The sequence below is a fragment of the Rhyacophila brunnea genome, unplaced genomic scaffold (genome assembly GCF_057557595.1).
Source record: "Rhyacophila brunnea isolate RB1 unplaced genomic scaffold, BYU_Rbru_1.0 scaffold_12, whole genome shotgun sequence".
NCBI classification, from domain to species: domain Eukaryota; kingdom Metazoa; phylum Arthropoda; class Insecta; order Trichoptera; family Rhyacophilidae; genus Rhyacophila; species Rhyacophila brunnea.
Window position 1 is genome coordinate 10,615,402 of NW_028232774.1, and position 8,841 is coordinate 10,624,242.

Below are 8,841 nucleotides of genomic sequence, written 5' to 3' on the forward strand. Positions count from 1 at the left end.
ACTTGTGCCACTATTATTCCCCGGGTGCGAACTGTATTTCAGGTTGAATTCTAGTTACAAGTACCTACATATGATCTATGATCCCCATTAGTAAACCTAATCTAAAAATCACTCTTCACCACTACTAAAGAGTTTTTTAAAGTTCGATAGAAATTTAAATTGTAAAATATAACAAAAAAAAAAAAAAATATTTGAAAGATCAATATGGTATTAACGTTTGAAAATGATTTTGGGCTTAGGGATTTACCCACCGTGGCTATTCTTGACGAAGCGCATTCCGGACTAGCCATATATCAGGAATAACACAAACAATCTAAGTCCTCAATTGTAGCTGGTTTTGGTCACTTTATCAAAATCAATTTATAGCCAAATTTTTATTTAAATAAGTCGATGGTTCCGGTCGCCATATGACACATAGCGCCATCCTGTTGAAACCACATCTCGTCAGGATCAATGTTATTCATATTAAAAAAAAAAAACATTTATGATCCGGCTTCATTTTTAAAGAAATAAGATTTGATGATGCCACCAGCGTGTAAACAGCACCAAACGGTGCATTTTTGTGTGTGGGTGTAATTTGGTTTGTTGGGTCTCTTCTAGATTGGTCTCACTCGATATGTGGCAATTTTGCTTATTAACAAACCCATTAAGTCAAAAACAAGCCTTGTGAACGCAATTTTGCGATAAAAAGCAATAATTATAAGTTGCGGAATTGACGACTGATCTCCAAAGTAAATTTGAATAATTTGGTAGCGTTGTCTATTCATGATGATTTGCCAAACTATACTGATCATAAATATTGAATAGCGAGCGCTCTATTACAAGTTTTTTACAAGCCTTTTGTAAGTTATATAATATATATTTAAGCAAAACACAATCACCCATTATATTGAATATACGATTTTATCATTATGATGTAGATACTACATAATCATCAAAGAATTCAGTATTTAATTTAAATAAGAAATAACATATAATAAATTATTATCATATCCCGTTAGGCCCACTATCCCTTTCTATGTACCTACATAACGGACATTATAATATATAACATTTTATATTGTCATAGATCTAGGATGACTTAGGCATAATTTAATGACTAAAGTGATAAATAGAACAATACAGAATACGGCTCAATTTATTGCTGATGTAATCTTCTCGTTTTTCGTTCTTTCGGTTGGCAACTAATGACCCCATGTTGTCTGCCATTTTGTTTAAGTATGGCACACTCGATGGCAATTTCCCGCCAATACGATGAATGCGCACAATGGCCTGATGTTATGATTAGGGTGACCACAGACTCACTGTTCAACAAAAATACTCGTATTCTCTTACTAACTGTATATAATAATATCATCATTTAAAATGTTTGTAATGTATTGGAATATCTATATTGTTATTAAGGGTGTACATGGTCAGCGTAGGTCAAAATGGAGCTTTTATTGCATTTTCAAAGCATGATCCTGGACCTTTTTTTTAAACGGTAATATTTTTTTTAATAATAAAGCAATCATTATTCGTAGGATGTTTATCACACTTGAATGGTCAAAGACATAGCTTATAATTAGTATCTTTAGAATTATCTTCAAATGTGTTAATCTTGCCCTGAATAATAAAATGCCTAATTCTTGTCAAATTTGGGATCACAGAGATTATCAATATATTTTTTTATCGTAAATATTTCATTATAATAATGTCGACATAAATTATACTAATGGTTTTATAAATGCGTTTGAAAATTAATAAATCTAAAAAATCTTAACACCACTGCACATGCATGTACTGAAATATGACTATATTCTAAAACATAAGAGCAAGAGGTTTAAAAGAATACTATTTTATGTAATAAAAATACTTTATGCAGTCATCAAATGTTGAAAATAAATATAAAGGATAATAAGGCTTCAAAATTATATAAATACATTATCTACAACGTTTACGGAATGTCCAGGATCATGAGTTGAAAATGCAATAAAAGCTCCATTTTGACCTACGCTGAGCATGTCCCCCCTTAAAGTAAAATGTCTTCAGTCTCGACAATGTAAACAGTTATAAATAAAGAAATATGAAAACAAAAATACCCCTGACGTGAAAATATAAATTGTTCATAATATTTGAAATGAATTTTCCTATCAGATCAATGAATCGATTATATTATATAATTTTTAAATCTTTATCGGATATGTGAATACGATTATGTTTTGGTCCAAAAAATACATAAGTAATTATTATATTTCAATATTTTTCTTACAATAAATGAGTTTTCTGGCACCTCTAACCTGTGACATTCTACGAATTTTAATACACTTAAAACAGTTAATTTGCACATGAATAATCATTTTTATGTTTTACTTTTGCCATGTGATTCCGAGGATTAAACGAATACAAGTGCACCGTTAGCCAGGTTGAATAAATCGATTTCAAAATTAAATAATATGCGATTGTAAATTCTACATATTAACTGTTTTCTGTAAACGAAGGCCTATTCTCAAATGACCCACTATTAATTATTGCTGTCATATGAATAAATATTGATATTTATTTATTTTGAATGATGTATTTGGTAGAAGTCAGGCGAAATCATTAAAATTGTTAGGAAAATAGTGTTACAACTGCAACTTTAATATTATTTTTTTTTTAATTGACTGTTTTTAATATCAATGTGACATCGTTATATATGTTTTATATATTTTTAAAATATAAATTAATTTGTCTAAACTATTTTTGTTGGACATGCGTACGAGGAATATTACAAGGTTTGTTTATTATTAATTATTATTTTGTAAGAATTTAATATTTTCTATATTAAGAACAGTGTTTCTAATTGCCATTTATCAATATATGCCAGATAAGGTAAGAAAATAAGCTAAAGAGAAGGAAACAATGCTATTTTTTTGCAAATTAAACAAAATTAACATTTCAAAAAAATCAATCGCATTCCCCAGTTTATTATCTAAGAAAATGTAAATTATAAATGTAGCACATGACGACACCGTATTACGCTGCTTATGAACCTCTGTAATAATTGGTATAATTAAATAAATATACATGCTGTCTTAAATATAAACTTTTATTTTGAAAAATACTGTTTAGTTGGAATGATTAAAATAAATGGTCATACAAAAATAATTATTATACTCACCCTATCATAATGGTGGACGACACCATCTGTTATTTTCCCGCGCTTTTTTGAATATAAGAAAAAGTCTCCACCTTAAGAGGAAGTCTAGCCTTGACGTACGTGGGTGGCTCTCAACTGATATTACAGAATAATACATTTTCGTCCCCATTATGCGTAAAGTGCTAATGAATAGTAAATTATTAGTATATGAATGACATTTAAGGCTAGAATACAATATTTTATAATAAAATTATTCCCTTATTTGGCAACGTATTTGGAATCTTCAATCAATCTATATTGTGGTTTAATTTTAAGGTTACATACGTAAAATAAATAACGACTGTCACGTTATAATTATGAATAATATATTATTTGTAACTCTTTTAAATCATAGTGTTTAGATCAGTGGCGAAGGGTGGAGGTAGGCTGTTAAGATCCACCATAAATAGTACACACTAAACTTTGTCAGTCATACATATTTGTTTTCATTGAAATAAGACTACAGTTTACAGGTGGTGTTGGTTAGTTTTTAAAATTCAATTAAAAATACTCGTCTATCTATAAAATATCTTAAATTATTCAATTAAATCATACATAACTTTGAATATTTTATAGATAGAATAATATTTTTTATCTATTATAGTTTGGTTTAGGCAGGGCTTAATGAATTAAAAAAAATGAACCAACAATACTACTATGGTTTTGTTTAGGCAGGGTTTAATTGATTTTTAAAAACTAACCATTGTAAATTGTAGTATTAGTTCAATAAAAACAAATACGTACGACTACAAAGTTTAATGTACACTATTTATGGCGCATCTTAAAAGCCTACCTCCACACTTCGCCTCTGGATTAGATATTATTATTACCACGATGCCATTTGGTGCCCAACGTGGGGCTTGTAACATTATCATGTAGCGAAAAAAAGAGCCACCCCAAAGCCCATCCTGTCTTTCTATCTCCCGCGCGACAATGGCGAAAGCAAAAGCGCATTTTTACTCCATTTATCAAGGCGACGATCAGCGTCCATTGTGGAAAGGGGAGGGACGTTACCCGCGTCTCGCAAATGCTTCCCTATGAGCATCAACACCGTTTGTTTTGCGCCTTTTTTGTTGTCACCCCCTCAACACCTACCGTTTTATATTAATATGCATAATCTACAGTGCAATAATGATAATGATTTAGATAAGTATAATAATAATGTGAATAGGGAAAATTGTACAACTTCCCTTTTTTAAATTTAGCAAACGAATACCTAGCAAAAAATCCATCAATCTATTCCATCACAAATTTATATCGTAATTTATATTTAAACGGTACTTTAGTGAAACTTCACCACGAGAAGGCACACCAAAGTTAGATATCGGTGCATACAAGTTTGATACGGTCGACAGTTTCATATAGCTTGGATCTCTTGTAACTCGACATAATGATATTACAGAAGAAATCAACAAGAGAATCATGTCTGCGAATAAGTGTTACTTTGGCCTGTTAAGACATTTTAAGTCCCGCATACTATCTCGCCGAACTAAAAGCACTCTTTACAAGACACTTGTAAAGCCAGTGCTCACCTACGCATCAGAAACCTGAACATTAACTGTGCGAAATGAACGAGCCCTGAACATCTTTGAAAGAAAAATTCTCCACCGTATATATGGACCGATCAGGGACGGCACCAATTGGAGGAGAAGATATAATGCTGAGCTCTACGGGCTGTACGAAGATTGCAGCGCAGTTCAATTAATTAAGATTGGGAGACTGCGATGGCTAGGTCATGTGCACCGTATGAATGACAATGAACCGACAAAGAGAGTGATGTCTAGCGATCCAATAAGGGCGTAGAAGAAGAGGCAGGCCAAAGATTCGCTGGTTGAATGGAGCTGCCAGTGACTGCCGTATTCTGGGGGTACCGAATTGGAAAGCGGCCACACTGGATAGGGACAGGTGGAGGGAGCTGTTGGAGGAGGCCAGGACCCACACCGGGTTGTCGCGCCCCTGGTGCTGATGATGACTTCAGTGAAACGGCAAATAATTTTCAACTATAGGTGCGATGAAATTTCGGATTGGCTGGCAATCGGAGAGCGAAAGTCGAGCTGTGAACACGTCAATTTGTTTTGCGGTGGCGACGGAGGAATTAATTCTTAAATCGTGTAAAGATGACTAAAAAATGTTACCCATTTACTTAAAAAAGAAAACATGTCAATGAATATAATATTATTATTATTAGTAATAGAACAATAAACATAACATTAAATGGACGCATGTTGACTTTTTATGACAAATTATGTTTTGTTCTGCACGCGTCATTTGCACAATCTTCGCGTCGCGTAGTCACGATTGTTTTAGACCGTGCCCCAGCTGAAGTATAGCCTTAAGCGGGACATGCTCAGCGTAGGTCAAAATGGAGCTTTTGTTCTATTTTCAAAGCATGTTCCTGGACAACATTAGAGCGAGAGGTTTAAAAGAATACTATTTTATGTAATAAAAATACTTTATGCAGTCATCAAAAAATGTTTAAAATAAATATAACGGATAATAAGGCTTAAAAATTATATAAATAGATTATCTACAACGTTTAAGGTATGTCCAGGATCATGCTTTGAAAATAGAAAAAAAGCTCCATTTTGACCCACGCTGAGTACGTCCGCCCTTAACTCAGTCGCTGCTGACTATATAATGCTTTTTTAATTAGCACCTTTAAAATGCACGTTAATTACATCGATCGGCCGCCTGGTCATTACGCGCATGTGCGTCTTCAGCGTCCAAAGTATTAAAGACGCATATTTTATAAGTTCTTTTGGGGCGACAGTGAAATTGAGAGCTGCGCGCGCACACCGTCACGAAGTATGAAAATAGCTGCGAATCAGTCAGCTGTATACAAACACAAGTTTGATAGTAGAATTGTTCCGTTGCCTAGGCAACGAATTTATTATTTTCGGCCATTTGCAATTCTTTACGTAAACAAACGATTGGACGTCAGAGTGACAGTTGTTACTTTAAAAATACTGTTAATAATGTTAAAATAATGTTAGCGCACGTGTTTGGACATGTACCTATCCGATTTTTTTTTTAAACGGTACATGTTCAAACACGCGCGTTAACATGATTTTACTCCCTACTTCAATTATAGTTTGTCAATTTATGGCTACGGCTGTATGTTATAGCTTAACCACTGGGGAATGCCAAAAGAAATGGCGTATTTCAAAAAAACACTACCTTATTCTTAGGTCAATAATTATTATAAAGCAATCATTATTCGTATACCAACTTGCCGTATATCGAGGGTAGGTATACTAACAGAAAGCATTAAGTCATTAAAACAAGTTCTGAGATAATCGCAAAAAAGCGTTCTCCCACGTATATTTTTTATGATTTAAAAACATTTTTTCTACATTATAAAGAATAACCTTTTTGGCATTACAAAACATAAGAGTCGATGACGATAAGTTGTATGTATTATCTTCCTATCCTGGACCAAACGTATTAGATCAGCAACCTCAGTGACGTCCCTAGGCGCAGTGCCGCCCTTAAGTAGAGTTAGAATGCCATCCCTTTTTATTTTTACTTTCAAATCGGGACGTCACTGAGCAACCCCTTATAGACAAGACAATTTTCTTCTGCCCATGCATTGCCCACTGAAAAAGGAAGCCGATACATTACACGACTGGTCCTACTTTTCGCCCCTACCGTTGTCTATGGATGACCTGTCATTGTCTATAGCAGGGTTTCCCAAACTATGTTTCGCGGAACATCAGTGTTCCGCCGAACCTGAATAGGTGTTCCGCGACAATTTGGAAAGGTTTTATACATTTTTTGCAATATTTTCTGAAAACTAGTAAGGACGATTCCTGGGTTCACCGTGACAGCTAAACCAGTAGGCTTAAGCGCAAGTGACTATGAAAATCTTATTGATTTAATTAGTGACTCTGATTTGAAGATCAGCCTTTAAATGATTTCTGGGCGAGTTTGTCAGAGAGTACCCCACTTTTTCAAAACAAGCTATTATTGTTTATGCTGACAGGGCTTTAACCTGGGGTCATGGGCTCTGGGTGGGCCGGGCGTGGCGGGTTGATCAGATAAGTAAGATAAAAACACATCACAAATTTGCTTTATTAGTTAAAAAAGAGTTGCCTGCGGCGATATTATACTTCATGACTATTAACATTTGTTAATTTTAAATTATATAATTAAACGATGTAATTTTTGATAATTGCGTATTGATACTCGACAACTCCATGATGAAAGAAGATGTATTAAAAATAGAGAAAAATAGTTAATAATACACTGAATTTGAATAATGTAAATGTGATGCGTCACACTGCCTTTAACATTAGAGATAGGTAGGGGTCCCGCCAAAGATTCTAGCCTGAGGGCCCGCTTCAGGATGATGAGGGGCCATGATTGTTTTACTTCCGTTTTCTACTACCTATTTATCCGAAGCGGGATTTTCTATTTATGCTGCAACGAAGTCAAAGTGCAGGAACAGGCTCGACGCCACACCAGATATTAGAATGCACCTTACCAATATTGTGCCTGATATCAAAAAGATATGCGATTGCAGAAAAGGTTTGGGAAACCCTGGTCTATAGAGTGCTCATACTGACGCGTCTGTCTTGTTCACTTGTTGGAGTATTCTTAGTTTCAGATTTCTTTCAGATTCTTTTAACGTATCTTGGAGACCTTGAAATTCATCTGATTTAGTAGTTATGTGTTATTAATAATTGAAAGTGACGATCAAAGTAAGTAAACTTATTCTGTGTATAATAATATCATAATACACTAGGACGTTTGTCAATGTGACGACAGTCGATTCCAAACGACAATAACTCATTTATACTTTTCAGTCATTATAAAATACCAAACTCTGCTTGCAAGTACGTTTTCAATAAATAGTATGGCGGTGGACCACTCGTTGCTTGCGCAAAAAGTTATGTTCAGGCTTTATTATTCTAAAGATGACGGTGGCCTATGCCAATACTGCCCACTATATTTCCCTGCATTATAAACTGGAGTAAAGCATACTTTTCATTGCGGAAAATATGGCTGAAGTATGCAGCCGTTTCTGTGCGCATAGCTATAAGTAATCTTGGCTATTCGCGACCCGAGAACTACAAGGTTCTAAGTGTCGATTTTTGGCCAAACTAAAGTAATAATGAGGCAGTCTTCCAAGTCACATTATCTACATACTACATCAATATGAGGTCGATATTTCTTATATTTTTTCATTAAACCCCAATACTACCGAGTTCTATGTGCACTTTACAGAATATCTGTGGTACTACAGAGTTCTACCATAATCTAAAAAGATCCGTCGTTCTACAAAGTTCTATGTGCTTTGACATTTCGTGGTTGTGAATACATTTAAAGTTGTTAAAATGGTTTTAATTGCAATATGAAGAGTAAAATGTTGTTGTTTTGTATTTTAAATTTATTATTAGGACTCCATGCAGTGTATTTAACTAAAAACCACGAGTATTTAAATAAACTACTATAACTTCGAGATACATAACCTCAAAAAAAAGGTTTCGTGATATTTGATATCAACAGTAAATTGTGAACTCACTAATAGATGAATTATAATATTATGAAACATAAGTAAGGTTAAATTATCGTTATTTTTTTTTTAAATATTGAGAGTATTTTAAGGCTATTTTATTCATTGATTTAATGTTTCAGGCTTAAAAGTCTTCCTGAAAGTGATATAAATATTTGAGATGTTT